Genomic DNA, 24,533 nt, shown 5'->3' on the forward strand with positions numbered 1-24,533 from the left:
GGACACCGTGGGGTTGTCAACCGTGATGGAGAGGTCTTGGAGCGGACATGGCTTCCCCGGGAGGAAGAGAAGCTCCTTCTTGTCAAGGTTGAGCTTGAGGTGGTGGGCTGACATCCAAGCTGAGATATCTACCAGGCACGCAAAGAAGGGGGGGAAAGAGAAAAGTAATTGAGTGTCATCTGCATAGCAATGACAGGAAATACCATGTGAGGATATAACAAAGTAAATTTACTTGTGTATAGAGAGAAGAGGGCCTAGAACCGAGGGCCTAGAACCGAGCCCTGGGGGACACCAGTAGTGAGATTATGTGGTGCAGACACAGATCCTCTCCACATCACCTGGTATGAGCGACCTAACAGGTAGGATGCAATCCAAGAGTGTGCAGAGCTTGAGATGCCCAGCCTGAGAGGGTGGAGAGGAGGATCTGATGGTTTATGTTGTTCAAGGCAGCTGACAGATTTAGGAGAATAAGAACAGAGGAGAGAGAGTCAGCTTTGGCAGTGCCGAGAGCCTCCATGACACAGAGGAGAGCAGTCTCGGTTGAGTGCCCCATCTTGAAGCCTGACTGGTTAGAGTCAAGAAGATCATTTGGAGAGAGATAGCGAGAAAGTTGGTCAGAGACAGCACGCTCAAGTGTTTTGGAAATTTAAGAAGAGATACTGTCGTTTTTGAGGGGGGGGTCGAGTGTTGGTTTCTTGAGGAGGTGAGCAACTCTGGCCATTTTTAAGTCAACAGGGACATAGCCAGTGGTCAAGGATGAGTTGATGAGGGAAGTGAGGAATGATAGAAGGTCTCCAGAGATGGTCTGGAGAAGGGAGGAGGGGATGGGGTTTGAGCGGGCAGGTTGTCGAGTGGCCGGACCTCACAGTCACAGGATTCTGTCTGGAGAGAGAGGTGAGAAAGAGGTCAAGGAGTAAGGTAGTTCTGTATGAGTGGGACCAGTGGACTCAATAGGCTGAGTGAATGAGGAGCGGATGTCATCAACCTTCTTTTCAAAGTGGTTGACAAAGTTGTCTGCAGGGAGGGAGTGGGTGGAGGATTAAGGAGGGAGAAGGTGAAAAATAGTTTGAAGCTTGACATTTAAAATGAAAGAAAGTGGCTTTAACAACGGATACAGAGGAAGAGAAGGTAGAGAGGAAAGAGTTAAATGATGATAGGTCCTCTGGGAGTTTTGTTTGTCAGTTTTCGCTCAACTGTCCGCAACCCTGTTCTGTAAACTCGTACAGCCACGGAGCAGGAGGGGAGGGCCGAGCCGGCCGGGAGGAAAGGGGACAGTGCAAGTGCCGGGGCGGCAGGTAGCCTAGTGGTTAGAGCGTTGGGCCAGTAACCGAAAGGTTCCTAGATCAAATCCCCGAGCTGACAAGGTAAAAATCTGTCATTCTGCCCCTGAACAAGGCAGTTAACCCACTTTTCCTAGGCTGTCATTGTAAATAAGCATTTGTTCTTAACTGACTTGCCTAGTTAAATAAACATAAAATAAAAAAAATCATAGGATGCAGAAAGGGAGGAGAATACACAGTAAAAATAAGTGTTAATTTAACTCCTATAGAATTGAATTCAACACTGTTTCATATAACATTTGGTCCCAGTTTACATAGTGTTAAAGTTACTCTTGTAATGAACACAAGGGGAGACAGAGAGCTGGTTTCAAGCGCAGGGCGCAGCAGGTGTTTATTGGAAAGGACCACAGGAGGAGGCAGGTAGCTGGGTCCAGGGGCAGGCAGAAGGTCATACACAGGAGGAGGCAGGTAGCTGGGTCCAGGGGCAGGCAGAAGGTCATACACAGGAGGAGGCAGGTAGCTGGGTCCAGGGGCAGGCAGAAGGTCATACACAGGAGGAGGCAGGTAGCTGGGTCCAGGGGCAGGCAAAAGGTCATACACATGGGTCCAAAAAGGCAACAGTACAGGCAGTGAGAAGGCTAGTAACGTCGTCCGGGAGATCAGGCAATAGTTTGATAAATAGGAAATCCGATAGGCTAAAGTACAGGCAGGGAATAGGCAAAAGGCATCGTTAGTGAGGCAGGCAAAAACAATCATACACAGGAGGATTAGATTACGGGAAAACCAGCGCTCCGAATAGACGTGTGTCACAAAACAAACAATACCTCACAATGATGGGGTGTGAAGAACTGAACTACATAGTGTGTGATAATGACATACAGGTGTGTGAACAGGTGATCAGAATCCAGGTGATTGGGATCTGGAGAGTGAGCTGCGTTCAGGGGATCTATGTGTTTGAGAGTGTGAGCTGGAAAGTGGGCTGGAGAGTGAGCTGCGTTCAGGGGATCTATGTGTTTGAGAGTGTGAGTTGGAAGCAGACATTACAACTCTACAGGTTGTGTCACATTTTCAGAGTTCATTTGACTCAAAATGGTGTTAAAATTCACACATAAACATTTTTTCATTCCACTGATATAGGTTGAATTTACACTGCAATTACTGCATAATTTTACACTCCGATTTAACTCCGACACTAGAGCTCATTGACTCCTCATAATGTTGAAAATACTAATCCGGGGTTATAATAAATCAACACTGTAATTTTTACACCCCTTTTTTACTGTGTAGGGCCGAAGAAGCAGAATCATGAGAAATGAGGGAGAATGATTTAGCAGAAGGGAGAGATTATAAGATAGAAGAGGAGAGAGTAGTGAAAGAGTGAGAGGGAAGATTGTGATGGCACATGACTATCTGGCTAGGGGCTGAGTGGTTAGGGTTGGAGGAAAGGGAGACAGAAAAGGAAACAAAGTAGTGATCAGAGACCTGGAGGGGGTTGCTATTAGAATAGTAGGCAAAAGCCTCTAGTAAAAACGAGGTCAAGCGTATTGCCTGCCTTGCGAGTGGGAGGGGACTGGTAAAGGGTGAGGTCAAAAGAGGCAAGGAGGGGAAAGAAAGAGTTGTAAAGAAATGTATCAAAGGCGCCCAGTTGAAAAGCAGTGAGCAATCATCAGAAAATTAGCTTATCAAGGTGTCAAGCTCATTGAGGAACTCTCTAAGGGCACCTGGTGGGCGATAGATGACAATAATGTTTGTCATCTATCGCTTGAGTGGACAAGTGACAGTGAAAGCATGGAATTCAAATTAGGAGATTGACAGGTGAGGGAGGGAGAAATTTCCACTTAGGAGAAATGAGTGCCACCACTGCAACTACCAGATGCTCTCGGACTCTGAGAGAAAACGTAGTCAGATGAAGAGAGGGAAGCTGGAGTAGGAGTGTTCTCTGGTGTGATCCATGTCTCCGTCAGTCTAGAGGCTGAAGGGCAGCATACAGTAGGCTAAGATGAAATCGGCATTCCACTGCGCGCTTATTTTCTTTCTCTCTTTTCCTCCCTCCTTCTTCTCTTTCATCTCTTTCCCCCTTTGTCCCCTCACTCGCTCCATCCCTGTCTCCATCCCCTCCCTTACTCCCTTCCTCCCTCCGTCCCTCCTCAGTGCTGACTAGTTGAATGACTCACAGCCTTATGAATCACCAGTCAAATACAGACTGCTCTATTTTTAGCCGGGAGTCTCTCCTTCCTCCCCTTCCTCTATGTTTATACCTCACTCTCGAGCTCCTTCTCTACTCTCCTGGAATGGTAATCACAGGACCTCTGCAACAGGAGAGAAAAGGGAGTCATGGTTGAGAGAGAAAAGAAAAGAAGAGAGAGCAGGCAGAAGAAAGAGTTGTGGGCATTGAGGAGGCATCACACACACAGATCTAATAACTAGCTAGGGCTGCATTTGACCCCAGAGCTCTGAGATGAGGCATTAATAATCACACTCATACAGAAGCTCTAAAGTGCTATGTTTACAAGGTCATGCACATTAACACGCCTCTCTCCTTTTACTAACAGAAAGGAACTCATGGGAGGAACTGATGATATGATGAGACACTTTAATACAAAGAGAGGGACAAAAGAAGAAATGAGATACAGACAACATAATATAATGCTAACAAGTCTAATCGCCAAGTCAGTCAATGAATCATGGCATGACCTTAGGCAGATGTGTATAGGAGAACCCGATGAGACCAATACTCACTTTTTTAGGTAAATCCAAATCTCTGACAGACACAGCACTATTGATCCCATCTAGTTGTGATCGCTTACAGCAATAAATGTTTATGGGTTACTAGCCTCTGATGGAGGCAATATGCTAATTCTAAAACACACACACACTGTAAGTAACACTCATAGTCTTAGTGTTACCAGTAAGTCAGCAGAGATATTAGCATAGCCAGAGAGAGAGGGAGGAGAGAAAAGAAGAGAGAGAAAGAGAGAAGAACTAGAACAGGATGGAGGGAGGGAGGGAGGGAGGGAGGGAGGGAGGGAGGGAGGGAGGGAGGGAGGGAGGGAGGGAGGGAGGGAGGGAGGGAGGGAGGGAGGGAGGGAGGGAGGGAGGGAGGGATTGTAGGAGGACATGTATTTAGCAATAATTATAATTTTTATTTTTTTAAATGGGTGGGGGTAGATCAGCTTTAATATTGCAGATAGATTGTAGCTTCATCAATGTAATTGTCTGCATCATTTCCAATCCCTCATATATTTTTAGTGAAGACATCAAAACTATGAAATAACACATATGGAATCATGTAGTAACCAAAAAGTGTTAAAACTTCTTAGAGATAGGGGGCAGTATTTTCACGTCCGGATGAAAAGTGTGCCCAAAGTAAACTGCCTGTTACTCAGGCCCAGAAGCTAGGATATGCATATAATTGGTAGATTTGGATAGGAAACACTCACAAGTTTCTACAACTGTTAAAATAATGTCTGAGTATAACAGAACTGATTTGGCAGGCGAAACCCTGAGGACAAACCATCCAGGGGAAAAGAAATTGAGGTCATAGTATTTCCCATTGGTTTTCTATTGAAAGCCCTATTTAATAGGAACCTGGTTGCAGTTCCTATGGCTTCCACTAGATGTCAACAGTCTTTAGAAATTGGTTGATGTTTTGAGAAATGAAGAAGTATGGCTGTTCTTTGTAAGTGTCACTCCAGATGGATTCTACTGTTTGGTGCACGTGAACTGGAACGCTTCACGTTGTTTTTATCCGGTATTGGAAACAGTTTATCCCGTCTTAAATTTTGATCGATTATTTACGTTTTAGGATACCTGAGGTTGGATTAGGAATGTTGTTTGAAATGTTTGGACCAAGTTTACAGGTAATTTATTAGATACTTTGTAGTCATGTTGGGCGAGTTGGAACCGGTGTATTTCTGAATCAAATGCGCAAAATAAATTGACATTTTGGGGATATAAAGAAGGACATTATCGAACAAAAGGCCCATTTGTGATGTTTCTGGGACATTTTGGAGTGCCAACAGAAGAAGATCTTCAAAGGTAAGGCATTTATTATATCGTTATTTCTGACTTTTGTGTCGCCACCTGCCTGGTTGAAAATGATTTTCATGTGTTTGTATGCGGGCGCTGTCCTCAGATAATCACATGGTCTGCTTTCGCCGTAAAGCCTTTTTGAAATCTGACACTGCGGCTGGATTAACAAAAAGTTAAGCTTTATTTTGATGTATTACACTTATATTTTCGTGAATCTTGAATATTGATTTTTCTGTAGTTTGAATTTGGCACTCTGCAATTTCACTGGATGTTGTCAAATTTATCCCGCTAACAGGATGGGTGCGGGAAGGGATCACTAACAGGTTTTAACCCTCCTGCTGTGTTCTGGTCGAATTGGACCGATTTACAAATTTTCTATCTGAAAAATGTAGTTTGTTTATTCTGATTGTCATAAGGTTCCATGACTTTATCCACACAGGGTATCTGAACACACAACATACATTTGGATGATATTCATAAAATTTGGGGTGTTTTATTTAACTTTTGTACACCTGTGGTGTTCCCAGTCAAAAATGACCGGTCATTAGAAATGAATGGGTGAGACTACAATTAGTGTATAAAATTGAGTTCAGGCACATGCCCATTCATCAGATGGACACACTTCCTCTCCCATACCCCCACATGCATGTGTGTTTGAGCACACACACACCTCACTCACCTTCTTGGTTTCCATCACAACCCCCATGGGAACCTTTCCCCAATAGAATCTTTCCCCCACGGGAACCACACCTGTTGGCATTCTTACAAACAATCGTAACATTGTTTCAACAATGTTCTCGCAGCTCTGGTATACAAAGCTTTTTTGAGGCCTTGCTCACAATTCATTCTGTGGCAGCACAATGACCAAACGGTATACTGTATGTGAGGCTCTTGATCATATCTTTGATCATGACACTGGTGAGGAGGAGAGAGTCCTTGTTAAACTTTGACACAAAGTAAATAGCACAATATGTTTCATCTGAGTATTTGTTATAGTCAAAACAATCCATACATTATGCTTTGTTACTCAAAAACAAGTTGTATGAGCTCAGGTCAATGAGGCCTACAGGCCATAAATAGCAAATAGAAGTTCAAAACTTGTAATGTTCACAAGAACTTAAGTTGATAAAAATATCTAAAACAACATTAGGTGATAATATATGTATTGTTATGGATTTATAATCAGCTATAATGGGGCAGTCATTTTGGTCCAGGAACACAGAATTAATTCACATGAAACGAACACAACAGGAGGGTTAAACAAATCTAAATATATTTTAGTTTTTGATTCTTCAAAGTAGCCACCCTTTACCTCGTTAACAGCTGTGCACACTATTGGCAGTCTCTCAACCAGCTTCACCTGGAATGTTTTCGAACAGTCTTGAAGGAGTTTCCACATATGCTGAGCACTTGTTGGCTGCTTTTCCTTCACTCTGCCGTCCAACTCATCCCAAACCATCTCAATTGGTTTGAGGTCGGGTGAATGCGGTGGCCAGGTCATCTGATGCAGCATTACATCACTCTCTTGCTTGGTCAAATAGCCCTTACACAGCCTGGAGGTGTGTTGGGTCATTGTCCTGTTGAAAAACAAATTATAATCTCACTAAGCACACATCAGATAGGATGGCGTATCGCCGCTGAATGCTGTGGTAGCCATGCTGGTTAAGTGTGCCTTGAATTCTAAATAGATCACTGACAGTGTCACCAGCAAAGCCCGTTTCATCATAGCGCTTGATGGCTTTCGCGACTGCACTTGAAGAAACTTTCAAAGTTCTTGAAATTTTCCGTATTGACTGACCTTCATGTCTTAAAGTAATGACGCTGTCTCCCGCCGAAGTCGGCTCCTCTCCTTGTTCGGGCGGCGCTCGGCAGTCGACATCACCGGTCTTCTAGCCATCGCCGCTCCACCTTTCATTTTCCATTTGTTTTGTCTTGTTTTTCCGCACACCTGTTTTACATCCCCTCATCACTCTACGTGTATATCATCCTCGATTCCCCCCATATCTGTGTGTGTAATTGTTCGTTACGTGTCATGTGTGACACTTCATGCTGGGTTTTTTTGCCGGGTCTTCTTTGGAACCCGTACTATTGTACGCTGTACATTATTTGTGTGACGAGTGCGCTATTCGCTTTTGCCTTTGGCGGGAGTGTCGTTACGCAGTTGCATCTGACTGTTTTCCTTCTGCCAAATAAAGTGTGCCTGTTCACTCATCTCTGCTCTCCTCAGTTAACCAGTTGCGCACACTCCTGGCAGATGCTGTCATTTCTCTTTGCTTATTTGAACTTTCTTGACATAATATGGACTCGGTCTTTTACCAAATAGGGTTATCTTCTGTATACCACCCCTACCTTGTCACAACACATTGGCTCAAACGCTGATTGACTCAAATGCATTAAGAAGGAAATAAATTCCACAAATTAACTTTTAGTAAGGCACACCTGTTAATTGAAATGCATTCCAGGTGACTACCTCATGAAGCTGTTTGAAAGAATGCCAAGAGTGTCCAAAACTGTCATCAAGGCAAAGGGTGGCTACTTTGAAGAATCTCAAATATAAAATATATTTTGATTTGTTTAACACTTTTTTGGTTACTACATGATTTCATATGTGTTATTTAATAGTTTTGATGTCTTCACTATTATTATACAATGTAGAAAATAGTAAAAATAAAGAAAAACCCTTTAATGAGTAGGTGTGTCCAAACTTTTGACTGGTACTGTATATAATTAATGAGTGCTTGAGCTGATATAGTATCATTGACTTGTGATTCAGTTGATGTCACCCTTGCATTAGCATTCATACACCTGTTTCTTACATATAAGTGTGTGTGTGTGTGTGTGTGTGTGTGTGTGTGTGTGTGTGTGTGTGTGTGTGTGTGTGTGTGTGTGTGTGTGTGTGTGTGTGTGCGTGTGCGTGTGTGTGTGTTTGTGTGTCAGCTGAGTGATTTCTACTGTCTCTGCGTTTCATCAGAAATCAGTCAAGTGTGCAGAATCAAGACATATTCAGACACACACACATACAGAGAGAGAGAAATAGAGTGTAGACAGAGCCATAGCAAATCAGAATAGAAGCTCTAGCATACACCACATTGGAGCAAAGACTAATCACTTTGACAAGGTGCACATAGGGTGACACACACGCGCAAGTGTGCGCACCCACACCAGCCATGTCACTGTGACAAGTCATTCGACATCCATCCATGTCTGAGGACGTTGGGAGATGATGTGGAAACCAGCCACTAGAGGCAACAGTGAGCGCTGTTGGTTTTTCCAGCAGGACAACGCTCCACGCCACACAGCCAGGTCAATCAAGGTGTGACTTACTATACTTGTGAGGACTTTCTGGGGACCAACAATTGATTCCCATTCAAATTCCTATTTTCCCTAAACCTAACCTTAACGGCTAACACTAATTGTGTCCTCACGTCTCTGATTTTTAGTTGGTTTACTATTCTTGTGAGGACTTTGGTACTCACAAGTATAGTAAAACGTGTCCACACACACACACGTGTGCACACACACACGCATGCACACACACACACAACATATATCTGATATTACCTACAAGGAAAAGTGGCTGAGACAGGCCTCTCACTGTGCATGACTAATCATACTTTCACCCCAAACCCAGGACAACACTTATTTGTGTGTGTGTGCGTGCGTGTGTGTGTGTGTGTGTCTATATATGCTTTTTAAAGCTCTTTCTCTTCTTAGAGAGAACCAAGGTATTTTTTGGAGTTGCCTCACACACACACACACACACACACACGAACACAGAGAGGGAGAAACTGGAGGAGAGTGAAAGGAAGAGGGAGCTATACAGATAGTGAACCAGCTGGCCACAGAAATAGAGAGAAAAGGAAAGATGGACGGACGGCTGAAAGATAGGAGAGAGGAACTCAGATACACGTTGAGAAGATATAGAGACAGGTATTCATAAGGAATTCAAGTGGAATTGCTTCCATATCAGTTTCCTTGACATGATCCTTGACTTTTTAAGGCAATGGGAATGTGGATTTTAGGGAATTGGCGGCTGGACATTTTGAGCAGGAAAATACATGGATTACTCAAAGCTGCCCTGCTGCTTTATAAGGGAGTGTTAGGGACATTAGTCCAGGTCAGAAAGCCACCTCTGGCATAATTACAGCAGAATATGGGGCATAATCAAACAATTAAGTTGCTGTCTATTACAGTTGCATTACTGTTCCAGCTAGTGGACCGGATTCTTTACAGCTATAGTAAATTCAATGTTTTTAGAGTTATAGTGATGTGGATGTGATTGGTTAGAGCTACAGTATAGTGATTGGTTAGAGCTATGTGAAATAGATGTGATTGGTTCAGATCTATAGATTCATTTTGTTACAGTACCTGGCCGTATACAGAATGTTGACAGATTAGTGTGCACAGTTTAGGATGTACTATTGTGGTTGCTGGATAGTGGGGGTAACTAGCTAGTGAGTGCGTGAGTAGGGCAGAGGGAGCAGTGGTGGTACAGTAGGAGTACAGTAGTTAGTGATGGAGCAGTGTGGGTAGTGGAGGGTAGTGTCATAGACAGGCAGTAGGAGTTTGGGGATGGATTGTTGCCCTGTATTAGTGTCAAACCTGCCAGTTCTCTGCAGAAGGATAGATGGGGTAGTAACCGTCGTCAAGGCAGAGCAGCCCTATTCTATGCATCATGGGCTCTATCAGGGTATGTATGGCTCTCATCTAGACCTGGGTCAAATATTCGAATCAAATACTTTCAAATAATATGGGTGTGCTTGAATTAGCTAGCTTGACTGGGTGGACAGAGTTTTAATTTTTGAGAATGCAAGATAGGGTTGGCAGGTAGCCTTGTGGTTAGAGCGTTGAGCCAGTAACCGAAAGGTTGCTAGATCGAATCCCCGAGCTGACAAGGTAAAAATCTGTCGTTCTGCCCCTGAACTAGGCAGTTAGCCCACTGTTTACATTTACATTTAAGTCATTTAGCAGACGCTCTTATCCAGAGCGACTTACAAATTGGTGCATTCACCTTATAATATCCAGTGGAACAACCACTTTACAATAGTGCATCTAAATCTTTTAAGGGGGGTTAGAAGGATTACTTTATCCTATCCCAGGTATTCCTTGAAGAGGTGGGGTTTCAGGTGTCTCCGGAAGGTGGTGATTGACTCCGCTGTCCTGGCGTCGTGAGGGGAGCTTGTTCCACCATTGGGGTGCCAGAGCAGCGAACAGTTTTGACTGGGCTGAGCGGGAACTGTGCTTCCTCAGAGGTAGGGAGGCGAGCAGGCCAGAGGTGGATGAACGGAGTGCCCTTGTTTGGGTGTAGGGCCTGATCAGAGCCTGAAGGTACGGAGGTGCCGTTCCCCTCACAGCTCCGTAGGCAAGCACCATGGTCTTGTAGCGGATGCGAGCTTTGACTGGAAGCCAGTGGAGAGAGCGGAGGAGCGGGGTGACGTGAGAGAACTTGGGAAGGTTGAACACCAGACGGGCTGCGGCGTTCTGGATGAGTTGTAGGGGTTTAATGGCACAGGCAGGGAGCCCAGCCAGCAGCGAGTTGCAATAATCCAGACGGGAGATGACAAGTGCCTGGATTAGGACCTGCGCCGCTTCCTGTGTGAGGCAGGGTCGTACTCTGCGAATGTTGTAGAGCATGAACCTACAGGATCGGGTCACCGCCTTGATGTTGGTGGAGAACGACAGGGTGTTGTCCAGGGTCACGCCAAGGCTCTTAGCACTCTGGGAGGAGGACACAAGGGAGTTGTCAACCGTGATGGCGAGATCATGGAATGGGCAGTCCTTCCCCGGGAGGAAGAGCAGCTCCGTCTTGCCGAGGTTCAGCTTGAGGTGGTGATCCGTCATCCACACTGATATGTCTGCCAGACATGCAGAGATGCGATTCGCCACCTGGTTGTCAGAAGGGGAAAGGAGTAGATTAATTGTGTGTCATCTGCATAGCAATGATATGAGAGACCATGTGAGGATATGACAGAGCCAAGTGACTTGGTGTATAGCGAGAATAGGAGTGGGCCAAGAACAGAGCCCTGGGGGACACCAGTGGTGAGAGCACGTGGTGCGGAGACAGATTCTCGCCACGCCACCTGGTAGGAGCGACCTGTCAGGTAGGACGCAATCCAAGCGTGGGCGGCGCCGGAGATGCCCAGCTCAGAGAGGGTGGAGAGGAGGATCTGATGGTTCACGGTATCAAAGGCAGCAGATAGGTCTAGAAGGATGAGAGCAGAGGAGAGAGAGTTAGCTTTAGCAGTGCGGAGAGCCTCCGTGACACAGAGAAGAGCAGTCTCAGTTGAATGCCCAGTCTTGAAACCTGACTGATTAGGATCAAGAAGGTCATTCTGAGAGAGATAGCAAGAGAGCTGGCCAAGGACGGCGCGTTCAAGAGTTTTGGAGAGAAAGGAAAGAAGGGATACTGGTCTGTAGTTGTTGACATCGGAGGGATCGAGTGTAGGTTTTTTCAGAAGGGGTGCAACTCTCGCTCTCTTGAAGACGGAAGGGACGTAGCCAGCGGTCAAGGATGAGTTGATGAGCGAGGTGAGGTAGGGGAGAAGATCTCCGGAAATGGTCTGGAGAAGAGAGGAGGGGATAGGGTCAAGTGGGCAGGTTGTTGGGCGGCCGGCCGTCACAAGACGCGAGATTTCATCTGGAGAGAGAGGGGAGAAAGAGGTCAAAGCACAGGGTAGGGCAGTGTGAGCAGGACCAGCAGTGTCGTTTGACTTAGCAAACGAGGATCGGATGTCGTCAACCTTCTTTTCAAAATGGTTGACGAAGTCATCCGCAGAGAGGGAGGAGGGGGGAGGGGGGGAGGAGGATTCAGAAGGGAGGAGAAGGTAGCAAAGAGCTTCCTAGGGTTAGAGGCAGATGCTTGGAGTTTAGAGTGGTAGAAAGTGGCTTTAGCAGCAGAGACAGAAGAGGAAAATGTAGAGAGGAGGGAGTGAAAGGATGCCAGGTCCGCAGGGGAGGCGAGTTTTCCTCCATTTCCGCTCGGCTGCCCGGGAGCCCTGTTCTGTGAGCTCGCAGTGAGTCGTCGAGCCACGGAGCAGGAGGGGAGGACCGAGCCGGCCTGGAGGATAGGGGACAGAGGAAATCAAAGGATGCAGAGAGGGAGGAGAGGAGGGTTGAGGAGGCAGACTCAGGAGATAGGTTGGAGAAGGTTTGAGCAGAGGGAAGAGATGATAGGATGGAAGAGGAGAGAGTAGCGGAGAGAGAGAGCGAAGGTTGGGACGGCGCAATACCATCCGAGTAGGGGCAGAGTGAGAAGTGTTGGATGAGAGCGAGAGGGAAAAGGATACAAGGTAGTGGTCGGAGACTTGGAGGGGAGTTGCGATGAGATTAGTGGAAGAACAGCATCTAGTAAAGATGAGGTCAAGCGTATTGCCTGCCTTGTGAGTAGGGGGGAAGGTGAGAGGGTGAGGTCGAAAGAGGAGAGGAGTGGAAAGAAGGAGGCAGAGAGGAATGAGTCGAAGGTAGACGTGGGGAGGTTAAAGTCACCCAGAACTGTGAGAGGTGAGCCATCCTCAGGAAAGGAACTTATCAAGGCGTCAAGCTCATTGATGAACTCTCCAAGGGAACCTGGAGGGCGATAAATGATAAGGATGTTAAGCTTGAAAGGGCTGGTAACTGTGACAGCATGGAATTCAAATGAGGAGATAGACAGATGGGTCAGGGGAGAAAGAGAGAATGTCCACTTGGGAGAGATGAGGATTCCAGTGCCACCACTCCGCTGGCTCGATGCTCTAGGGGTATGCGAGAACACGTAGTCAGACGAGGAGAGAGCAGTAGGAGTAGCAGTGTTATCTGTGGTAATCCATGTTTCCGTCAGCGCCAGGAAGTCTAGGGACTGGAGGGTAGCATAGGCTGAGATGAACTCAGCCTTGTTGGCCGCAGACCGGCAGTTCCAGAGGCTGCCGGAGACCTGGAACTCCACGTGGGTCGTGCGCGCTGGGACCACCAGGTTAGAGTGGCAGCGGCCACGCCGGTGTGGAGCGTTTGTATGGCCTGTGCAGAGGAGAGAGAACAGGGATAGACAGACACATAGTAGACAAGCTACAGAAGAGGCTACGCTAATGCAAATGAGATTGGAATGACAAGTGGACTACACGTCTCGAATGTTCAGGAAGTTAAGCTTACGTTGCAAAAATCTTATTGACTAAAATGATACAGTACTGCTGGCTGGTGGAGTAGGCTAGCTAGCAGTGGCTGCGTTGTTGACTTTGACCGTGTAGCTGGCTAGGTAACCTCGGTGGTTTCAGTACTACACCTTGTCATGATACAAAGCAACTTTGTAGCTAGCTAGCTAACATAACACTAATCAAGACGTTCCTTGTAGTGTATTTAGTTTCAACAATGCTGCTCGTCGGTAATAGTAGGCTGGGTTAGGGAAAAATGGCGTCGCGGGGGACGGAAATAGCTGGCTAGCTAACCTCGATGGCTGGCTAGCTAACAATTATCAAGCTATGACAAAGACAACTAAGTAGCTAGCTAGGTAACACTGCACTAGTCAAATCGTTCCGTTGTAAAGTATTAGTATCTACAGCGCTGCTAGTCGGTAACGGTTGGCTAGCTGGCAGTGGGTTAATGATGACTAGGTGTGTTGAGTAAGTCTGGCGCCGCGTCGCGCTGGCTAACTCACCTCGATAATACTCAAACTCAAACTACACATTTATCTTAGATACAGAGACAGCAAAGACAACTATGTAGCTGGCTAACTAACACTAACACCACACTAATCAAGTCGTTACGTCGTTACGTTGTAATGTAATAGTTTCTGCGGTGCTGCTAGTCGGTAGAAGTTGGCTAGCTAGCAGTGATGACTAGCTAGCTAGCAGCTAGCAGTGTTGACTACGTTAGGAGGACGAAGATAGCTAGCCACGATAATTACTCAGTTACTCTAAACTACACAATTATCTTTGATACAAAGACGGCTATGTAGCTAGCTAAGAAGAATTGCTCAGATCAAACAAATCAAGCCGTTGTAATGTAGTGAAGTGTAATATTACCTGTGGAGCGAGCGTGGTGCGACTGCTCGCTCCAAACCGGAAGTAACACAGTAACACTGTTCCTAGGCTGTCATTGTAAATAAGAATTTGTTCTTAACTGACTATCCTGGTAAAATTAAAAAATAAAGGCACCTATGTCTCAACCAGTTGTGTTCTATTAAAAACGTTACTGTGTTTGTACTGGCAGTATATTTGTCAGCCTGAGTCTCTGCTTTGATCAAAGCACCTTATATCACCATGACTGCTCCCACATAAAATGCTTGCTGGGTTTAGATTCACATTCAGAAGCACCCAGTTGCGCTCTCTCTCTCTCTCTATATATATATATATATATAGACACACTACCATAAAAAAGTTTGGGGTCACTTAGAAATTTCCTTGTTTTTGAAAGAGAAGCACATTTTATGTCCATTAAAATAACATCAAATTGATCAGAAATACAGTGATACAGATTTTTTTTACATTTGTTTCCAGCTACATGTCACGTCCTGACCAGTAAAAGGGGTTCTTTGTCATTGTAGTTTGGTCAGGGCGTGGCAGGGGGTGTTTGTTTTGTGTGTTTTGGTGTTTTTGGTTTATGTTCTATATTTTCTATTTCTATGTGTATATCTAGTTTTCTTTTTCTATGTTGGGTTTTTGGCAATGACCTCCAATTAGAGGCAGCTGGTTGTCGTTGTCTCTAATTGGAGGCCATATTTAGTTGGGTTTGTTTTCACTTGTGTTTTGTGGGTGGTTGTTTTCTGTATAGCCTGGGAGCCTTATGGAACTGTTATCGTCGTTTGTTTATTTTGTTTTGAGTGTTCTTTAATAAATTAAGAAGATGAGCACTTTATCCGCTGCGCCTTGGTCCAATCCTTACGACGCCCATGACACTACAATAGTCATTTACAACTCTAACAATGTCTACACTATATTTCTGATCAATTTGATGTTATTTTAATGGACAAAAAATGTGCTTTTCTTTCAAAAACAACGACATTTCTAAGTGACCCCAAGCTTTTGAATGGTAGTGTATATATATATATTAAAGGCTACAATGCGAGGACCCAGCCAGATTGAATCTGTCTCTTCCTCTCCTTACAGTATGTCTCTCTCCATCATTCTTTCACCCTCACTCTCTCTGGCAGTCTCCCCTTTTCCTCAAATGCTCTCTCTCGCTCCTTCTCTTTGTCTTGCTCTCTCTATTTCTCTTTGTGTAATGACAGTCAGTCTTGGTGTAAAGCTGAGTCAAATGAGCTGACAATTTTGACTGGCTGAATGTGACCTATTATATATTTTCAGCTGTGAAATAACTGTCACATCACAGTGTTCAACCCTCCTCCATCTCTTCCATAACAGCTATCTCACTCTATCAATCTCCTGCACTCTTTATTTTCTACTTCTTCACCTGCTATTATATTTTTCTCTCGTCCACCTCCTCTGTTCCTCCATTTCTCTCCCTTTCCCTCTCTTTACATACAGTATATCCCTCCTCCTATTCTCTCTTCCTGAACTCCTGAAATTACAAGCCACACTTTTCACATTTTTCCAAGTTGTTTCTTTTCACACAATCATTTTCAGTGATGGATACAGAAATAGCTGGGGATCACATGCTCCATCTATTGTCAAAGTAACTGTACCAGACACACAACAAGACATAGACTACAACTGTACATGCATGTGTTTAAAATAACATATTTCCTGCTTTTGTTTTTTCCTTTGGTACATTGGCTTGGTATTGTACTATATCTTTTGTCCTCCGTGTCCCTTCCCTTACCCCTCCCCTCTGACCATCTCTAACTTCATCCTATTATAGCCTAAATTATTCTAATTCTAAAATCAATGTTTCTTATTTTTTAAGTCAATTCTAAATACTAAAGGGACAGAGTGTTTCTTTTCTGTAAGGATAATATATCTCGCTCTCTTTTCTCTCTCTCTCTCTCTCTCTCCTCTGTATGGAAATGGGTCAGTCTTATGTGAGGCCGCTGTGAGTCTAAAACACATTAAAGACAGGAGCATTGTGAGACAAAGATAAAGCGAGAAAATTAAAGGGGTGATTTTTATCATGTTCTCATTACAGTGTGTGTCTTTGAAGACTGTCTGAAGTAGAGGTTTAGGTTCCCCCTTATCTATGACCCACTTATACAGGACCATGTCCATGCTGCTTATAGGGACCCTACTGAGTGTACTGTCCCCACTCCTTAAGGGACCAATAGTAGTGAGTAGGAGGTAGGAGTGTGAACTGGGCCTGGAGTAAGGTGTGTGTGTGTGTGTGTGTGTGTGTGTGTGTGTGTGTGTGTGTGTGTGTGTGTGTGTGTGTGTGTGTGTGTGTGTGTGTGTGTGTGTGTGTGTGTGTGTGTGTGTGTGTGTGTCTGTGCGCGCACGCTGGGTTAGGTCAGGTGTGTGCTGGAGGTGAGTGTGTTAAAGCAGGTATAGTTTAGCTGGGCTTGTTGTGTGAGCTGGAGGTCAGGAAGGTGATTCAGCCAGCTGGCCATGTTACTGGCTTACAGCTGGAGAGAGTGGAGGCAGATAATGCATGGCCAACAGAGAAACACCCAGGTAAGGTTGTAGGGGTACGTACGTGTGTGTTAATTGAGGTGAAGCGCCATGTGTCCTTCAAAGGACAGAACAGCTCTTGCAGCCTGCCAAGAGAGAAGCATTGCTATGTGGGCACACACACACACACTCCACCATACGTGTTAGTAAGTGTACAGTTCAAGTTGAGGAGCTCATTTGAATTTCCTGGTTTTTTTCAGCTATTGGCTTAGCTTTCGCAGAAAACTGAATATTAATAATGCATGTATTTAATATGCTGACCGTTTTTGTTTAAAGTGGTTTTATTGCCATCTGCCTTGCCAGCCACAGATGCACATGTCTGAAACCCTCTACAGTCTAAGCCCTGTCTAAGCCGGGGAGGGGGGCGGGTTCTACTAAGTTATATGGAATAGTTATAAGAAGGTCATACCAAGGATCATTTAGCAATTTGATTTGGAATTTTAAGACCCCTTGAAGAATATAAAAAACAACCAAAACATTTTTGATGAAAAATGTAATTTGGCCTTAATGCTATTAGCGAATAGAAACGCATTGAATAACAGATTCACTACATGGAACAACAGATAGTCCCCAAAAAATCTAAAGGAAGTTTGTTCTGAAGTGTCCGTCTATTATCTGAGAGATATAAGACTATCATGTTTGTGAGAGACTCACCTTTCCACAGAAGTGTCATATTAATGTGTAGCCCAAACTGTTCAGACGCTACAGACGTTCAGACGCTACAAGACCAATTTTCAGGATGTCTCCTGGTCTGACAAACACCACTCTAGCTCTGCCACCTTTCGCCGCAGATCTGGAAGTGCGACATTGGTGGATGCGGTGGATTGAGATGCATCCAATAAAAAAACGGACAGATTTGTATGTTTTATTATGCTAATTAGATTGCCGTGTAAATCGACTCTACCTTAAGTCTGAACACCACCACCTTCATTGAAATCCCTCTTTACTTCAGGCCCTTTATAGAGCCACTTCTTACTGATAAAATCTGAGCAGTTGTTTTGGGTCCTGTACTGGGCCCGTTGAGTTTGGGAGATCAAAATAAAATGTCATCAGAAAATAGAAAGTGACATATCATTTGAAAGCTACAGGCCTTGTCTAACTCAAATGTTACTGCTGGCAGTGTCATAAGAATCCCCCTCCCCATAAATCATGCACGATGGTCATATTTATAGAGTATGCAATATAGGTCAAGACACCAAAAGTGCAAACATTTAGTATGCAGGGAAAGTGTACAACCGAATGGTTTTTGTAAAGCAATGTATTTCCTTCTCCATTGACATTACCTTGTGTCACATCTGCTCCTGTAACGTCCTCTACTGCTCATCCTGTGTCTCCTTGACCTCCCAGTAATCTCTGCTCAGTCAGTCTACGTTTCTAGCCGTTTGTTACTATTCAGATCCTGTTATTCTGTTGTGCCTGTTTTCCTTGCCAGACGCTGTTTTCCTCTCCGCTACAGTTCTGCCCGCTCTGACTCTGGTCCCTGTCTCCAGTCCCACGTCTCGTCATCCTGCTACCCTGTTCTGGATTCCCCACTCTACTACTCCCTTGGATTCCCCTCCGGCCCTGCTTAACCTGTCCCAACCCCTCTCGCTCCAGCCTCAGCCTCCGCACCTGGTTTCCAGCAACACACCCGAGCTTCCCCTGACCTGCACTCCATCTCCCCCTTGTGTTTCAATAAATACCTTGGTTACTTTATCCCAGTCTCTTCGTCTGAGTCTGCTCTTGGGTTCCCCTGTTCCACTCCGCGAAACAGTGCGATCTGGCCAAAGAGATGAACCCAGCAGACTCTGTTCCTCTCCACCAAACCCTCGTCGGCCAAGGCGCCCTGCTCGAGAAACATGACCAAGCCCTGAAGACCCTTCTGGAGCACATCAAGGAGTTTTCACAGAGCCTGTCTGACCTACAGGGCCGACCCTTCGCCCAGAGCTCACAACCAGTTCCAAGTCCTTCTCCTCCACCCCGGGAGCCATTTGTTCCAACTCCTGAGCGTTACGATGGCAACCTCGGAGCTTGCAGAGCCTTTTTGGTGCAATGTTCACTAGTATTTGAGCAACAGCCCTACTCTTATGCTAGAGAACGGGCCAAGATTTCCTTTCTGATTGGCTGCCTCTGTGGAGCAACGCTTTCCTGGGCCATGGCGGTGTGGGAGAGACAGTCCCCATCTGCTACCACTTTTCCAGATTCACGGAGGAGATGAAGAAAGCCTTCGACCACCCATTCTGCGGTAAGGATGGAGCTAAACGACTCCTGTCCCTCCATCAAGGCCCCCATAGTGTTGCTGAGATGGCATGTGAGTTCCGCACTCTCGCCTCTGAGAGCGCCTGGAATGAGGAGGCCCTTCAGGGAGCATTCCGGAACGCACTCTCTGAGACCCTCAAGGACGAGTTGGTGTCCAGGGATGAGCCTGATGGACTTGATGAACTCATCTCTCTCGCTATCCGCATCGACATCCGTCTCCGTGAGCGTCGGAGGGAGAGGGTAGGAGGGTTTCATGTCCCATAACATCTGCTTCAGTGCCTTGTCCTCCTTCTCTGACCGCATCCCATCCCCAGGCTCGTCCAGATCCTGAACCCATGCAGCTCGGCCGGGCCTGTCTCTCTCCAGAGGAGAAGCAATGACAAATCGGCGCTAGGAGCTGCCTATATTGTGGCCAGGTTGGTCACTTTGTCTCCACTTGATCCCTGCGTCCAGCAAAAGAGGGGGCTCAGCAGTAGTGTGGGATATACTGTTGAGCCAAATCACCTGCCCATCTTCCCCCAGACCCATGCTTGAATGCAACCTTGTGTGGAAGAGCCAGGCTTTTCCTCTGTCTTCTCTCATCGATTCGGGCACCGACGAGAGCTCCCTGGACCGGGGTGTTGTTACCCAGTTGAGCCTGGACACTGTCCCACTCGATTCACACCTCGATGCCAATGCTCTCAATGGACAGCTCCTCGCCGTGTCTGTGAGAGAACAGTCCCTGTCATCCTGCGTCTCCCTGGAAACCACCAGGAAAAGATCAGTTTCCACATAATCGACTGTCCTTACTCTCCCCTGGTTCTTGGCCATCCATGGTTAAAGCTACACAACCCACAGATTGACTGGACCGCCGGAAAGGTAACCACTTAGAGTTCATTTTGTCACTCTAATTGTTTACATTCTGCCCTTCCCCTTGCCTTGTCTGGGCCCCAGTTCATTCCAGAACATCCGGGCCTGTCATCAGTTCCTCCCGAGTATCACGATCTAGCTCCTGTATTCAGCAAGCACTACACCCTGTTGCTGCCACCTCATCGGCCGTACGACTGCGCCATTGACCTCCAGGCTGGAGCTCCTCTCCCCAGTAGCCGGTTGTTTAACCTCTCTTGTCCCGAGCAAGAGGCTATGGAGAGGTACATCCAGGATTCTCTGGCTGCAGGACTTATCAAGCCATCTTCCTCCCCGGTGGGTGCTGGGTTTTTCTTTGTGAAGAAGGATGGGTCACTGAGGCTGTGCATAGATTTCCGTGGGCTGAATAATATCACTGTTAAGAACAAGTACCCCTTGTCACTCATCAGCTCTGCTTTTGCCCCCTCCATGGTGCCACGGTGTTTACCAAACTCGACCTAGGAATACCTACCACCTTGTCCGCATAAGAGAGGGGGGAAGAGTGGAAGACTGCATTCAACACACCACTTGGTCACTGAGTATTTGGTCATGTCTTTTGGTCTTACTAACGCCCCTGCTGTTTTACAGAACCTAGTCAATGACGTGCTGAGGGATGTGATTGGACGCTTTGTTTTTTGTCTATTTAGATGACATCCTGATTTTTTCCAAGGACCCTGAGGCTCACCAGCAACACGTTCGCCAAGTTCTTCAAAGGCTGTTGAAGAATAAGCTTTTTGTTAAAGCTGAAGAATGTGAGTTCCATGCTGCCTCAGTGTCTTTCCTGGGTTATATTATTGCACAGGGACAGTTATGTATGGACCCCGCCAAGGTTATGGCAGTCACAGCGTGGCCTGCGCCCTCCAACCTGAAGCAGCTACAGCGTTTCCTGGGGTTTGCACATTTTTAAAGACGTTTCATCTGCAACTACAGCCGTCTGGCAGCACCTCTCACCACTCTCACCTCCATCTCCACTACGTTCCACTGGACTCCTGAGGCAGAGGCAGCATTCCTGGAACTCAAGTGTCGCTTCACCTCCGCCTCCGGTCTTTACTCAGCCCGACCCAGAACTCCAGTTGGCGCCTGTGGGGTTTGGGGGGGGGTATTGTCACATCTGCTCCTGCAACGCCCTCTACTGCTCATCTTGTGTCTCCTTGACCTGCCGCCACTCCCCCAGTAATCTCTGCTCAGTCAGTCTACGTTTCTAGCCGTTTGTTACTATTCAGATCCTGTTATCCTGTTGTGCCTGTTTTCCTTGCCAGACGCTGTTTTCCTCTCCGCTACAGTTCTGCCCGCTCTGACTCTGGTCCCTGTCTCCAGTCCCACGTCTCGTCATCCTGCTACCCTGTTCTGGATTCCCCACTCTACTACTCCCTTGGATTCCCCTCCGGCCCTGCTTAACCTGTCCCAACCCCTCTCGCTCCAGCCTCAGCCTCCGCACCTGGTTTCCAGCAACACACCCGAGCTTCCCCTGACCTGCACTCCATCTCCCCCTTGTGTTTCAAAAATACCATGGTTACTTTATTCCAGTCTCCTCGTCTGAGTCTGCTCGTGGGTTCCCCTGTTCCACTCCGTGTAAGACCTTGTATGCATCCTCCACATGCGCCGTTGGGCTAGCTCATCATTTACAATAGTAAAAGTGTCCTCACCTGTCTGTTTCTGTCTTATAAAAAACAATTACTCCATAACTTGAAAGCCCTGAATACTAAGGTCATTTTAAGGCTTGAAAATCCATTCAGCCATTTTGGCACAGTGACTTGCTACCCAAACCAGAGAGCAACTGGTTTCATATGTATATAATACCCGGAAGTTAAGGCATGGCACCTTGCACAAGCCCTGTGCTTTTAAAATGGTGTGTTCCTAGCGCATGTTTACAGTGCCACAATTAGGTAAAAGATCAGACTTTTTTTATTTTTTTATTCTTTTGGAACAGTAATTGGTGACATTTAATTTCAAACCTACCCTTTCAAATATATTATATCCCAACATGGGGACAATGCCATGGCATTGTTCTTATAGATTGGCAAATCCTGCCAACAACATTGCGTAAAAATACAGGTAATCTGAGTTCAATGACCTGTTAAAATCTCTACGGGATTGGTGGGTCCCCAGCGGGACGGTTGAGCTAATGTAGGCTAATGTGATTAGCATGAGGTTGTAAGTAATAAGAACATTTCCCGAGACATAGATATATCTGATACTGGCAGAAAGCTTAAATTCGTGTTAATCTAACTGCACTGTCCAAAATCTACAGTAGATATTACAGTGAAAGAATACCATGCTATTGTTTGAGGAGAGTGCACAGTTATGAACTTGAAAATGTATTAATAAACCATTTAGGCACATTTGGGCAGTCTTGATACAACATTTCGAATAGAAATGTGATGGTTCATTGGATCAGTCTAAAACTTTGCACATACACTGCTGACATCTAGTGGCCAAAACCTAAATTGTTCCTGGGCTGGAATAATACATTATGGCCTTTCTCTTGCATTTCAAAGATGATGGCACAATTATAAAAAAATTAAACGCATGTTTTTGTCTTTGTATTCTTTTTTACCAGATCTAATGTGTTATATTCTCCTACATGAATTCATCATTTCTACAAACTCCAAAGTGTTTCCTTTCACATGGTATCAAGAAGATGCATATCCTTGCTTCAGATCCTGAGCTACAGGCAGTTAGATTTGGGTATGTCATTTTAGGCGAGAATTGAAAAAAGGGGGCGAATCCTTAAGAGGACACTGATCCCCCCCTCCCACCGAGGGTAGTATACAATATTATGCATTGTTTAGAAAATATCAGCAGAGGGGGTCAGAGTTGAACAGCTTAATGGCCTGTATTTATATGGACTGTTGTTGGCAGAGTGTGCTAATCTATCTGAACAATGCCATGGCTTCAAGCCAATCTATCTTTCTCTGTGTGTGTGTGTGTGTGTGTGTGTGTGTGTGTGTGTGTGTGTGTGTGTGTGTGTGTGTGTGTGTGTGTGTGTGTGTGTGTGTGTGTGTGTGTGTGTGTGTGTGTGTGTGTGTGTGTGTGTGTGCGTGCGCGTGCATGTGTGAATAAAGCATCTGCTTCAAATCTCCTCCCAGATTCTGAAGCTTTAAGACAGATTGGAGATGTTCCCGGTGCTTCTCAGTCCATCTGGTGTCTTTGTGTCCGTCTGCACAGGGAGAACCGACAGACACTTTGTCCTCATCTATTAATGTTCCTATACTAGAGCCAGGTTGTCACCATAATGCCACCATTTCACATCAGTTTGACGCTCTACTTTAAGTGAATGAAGGGTATGCTACACGTGCAATGTACAGTACCAGTCAAAAGTTTGGACACACCTACTCATTCAAGAGTTTTTCTTAATTGGTTCTATTTTCTACGGAATCCGACGTCAGAATCATGCATTAACCAAAAATGTGTTAAACAAATCCAAATATATTTTATATTTCCGATTCTTCAAAGTAGCACAATCTTAGCTGTTATTGTCATAATATGGACTTAGTCTTTTACCAAATAGGGCTATGTTCTTTATACCACCCCTATCTTGTCACAACACAGCTGATTGGCTCAAAAGCATTAAGAAGGAAAGAAATTCCTCAAATTAACTTTTTGACATGGCACACCTGTTAATTGAAATGCATTCCAGGTGACTACCTCATGAAGCTGGTTGAGAGAATGCCAAGAGTGTACAAAGCTGTCATCAAGGCAAAGGGTGGCTACTTAGAATAATCTCAAATCTAAAATATATTTTCATTTGTTTAACACTTTTTGGGGTGTGTTATTTCAGATGTTTGATGTCCTCGTTATTATTCTACACTGTATAAAATAGTAAAAATAAAGAAAAACCCTTGAATGAGTAGGTGTGTACAAACTTTGACTGGTTCTCTCTCTCTCTCTCTCTCTCTCTCTCTCGTGTGTGTGTGTGTGTGTGGAGACGTTTTACTATACTTGTGAGTATCACAAGTCCTCACAAGAATAGTAAACCAACTAAAATTCAGAGATGTGAGGACACAATTAGGGTTAGGGAAAATACGATTTTGAATGGGAATCAATAGTTGGTCCCCAAAAAGTCCTCACAAGTATAGTAAGAGTAAGACATAGCTGTGTGGGTGTGGGTGGAGGTGTAGTCCAGGTTATCAGTGCTGTCTGTGCCCAGCCTTTAGATGCTTGTGCAGGCATCAGACGACACTGGCCCACATTACACACACTTACACTGCGTCTGCTAGTACCATCCTGTACACACACACACACACACACACACACACTGACTCACACACTCATACACACACAATAACGTCTGATATGTTTGATGTATTTCCAGCCAGTGTGTGTGTGCCTGTGTGTGTGTGAAGTATAAAGGGAAGCAGTACTCTAGCGCCACTGATGTGCTGACTCATCTTTGACCTTCTCCCCCAAATATAACTAAAACCTCCCCTCTCCCCTTAACCCACATCACACTGTCACTATATGATCTTAGGGAAGGGGAAGGAAGTGTGTGTGGGGGGGCTCAGTCAGCCTAATCCTCGGCTTCTTTGTGTGTGTATGAGGGCAGGCGCACACATCCGTGTGAGTTTTT

The 24,533-nt window shown here is 45.5% G+C and overlaps 1 protein-coding gene across 1 annotated transcript in view; it reads left to right on the forward strand.

Annotated features, from left to right (window-relative positions):
* LOC106561231 (SH3 and multiple ankyrin repeat domains protein 3) overlaps positions 1 to 24,533 on the forward strand; it is a 417,309-nt gene that overhangs the window by 352,702 nt on the left and 40,074 nt on the right. The window lies entirely within an intron of this gene.

This window comes from Salmo salar, chromosome ssa10 (assembly GCF_905237065.1).
Source record: "Salmo salar chromosome ssa10, Ssal_v3.1, whole genome shotgun sequence".
In the NCBI taxonomy this organism is placed as follows: Eukaryota; Metazoa; Chordata; class Actinopteri; order Salmoniformes; family Salmonidae; genus Salmo; species Salmo salar.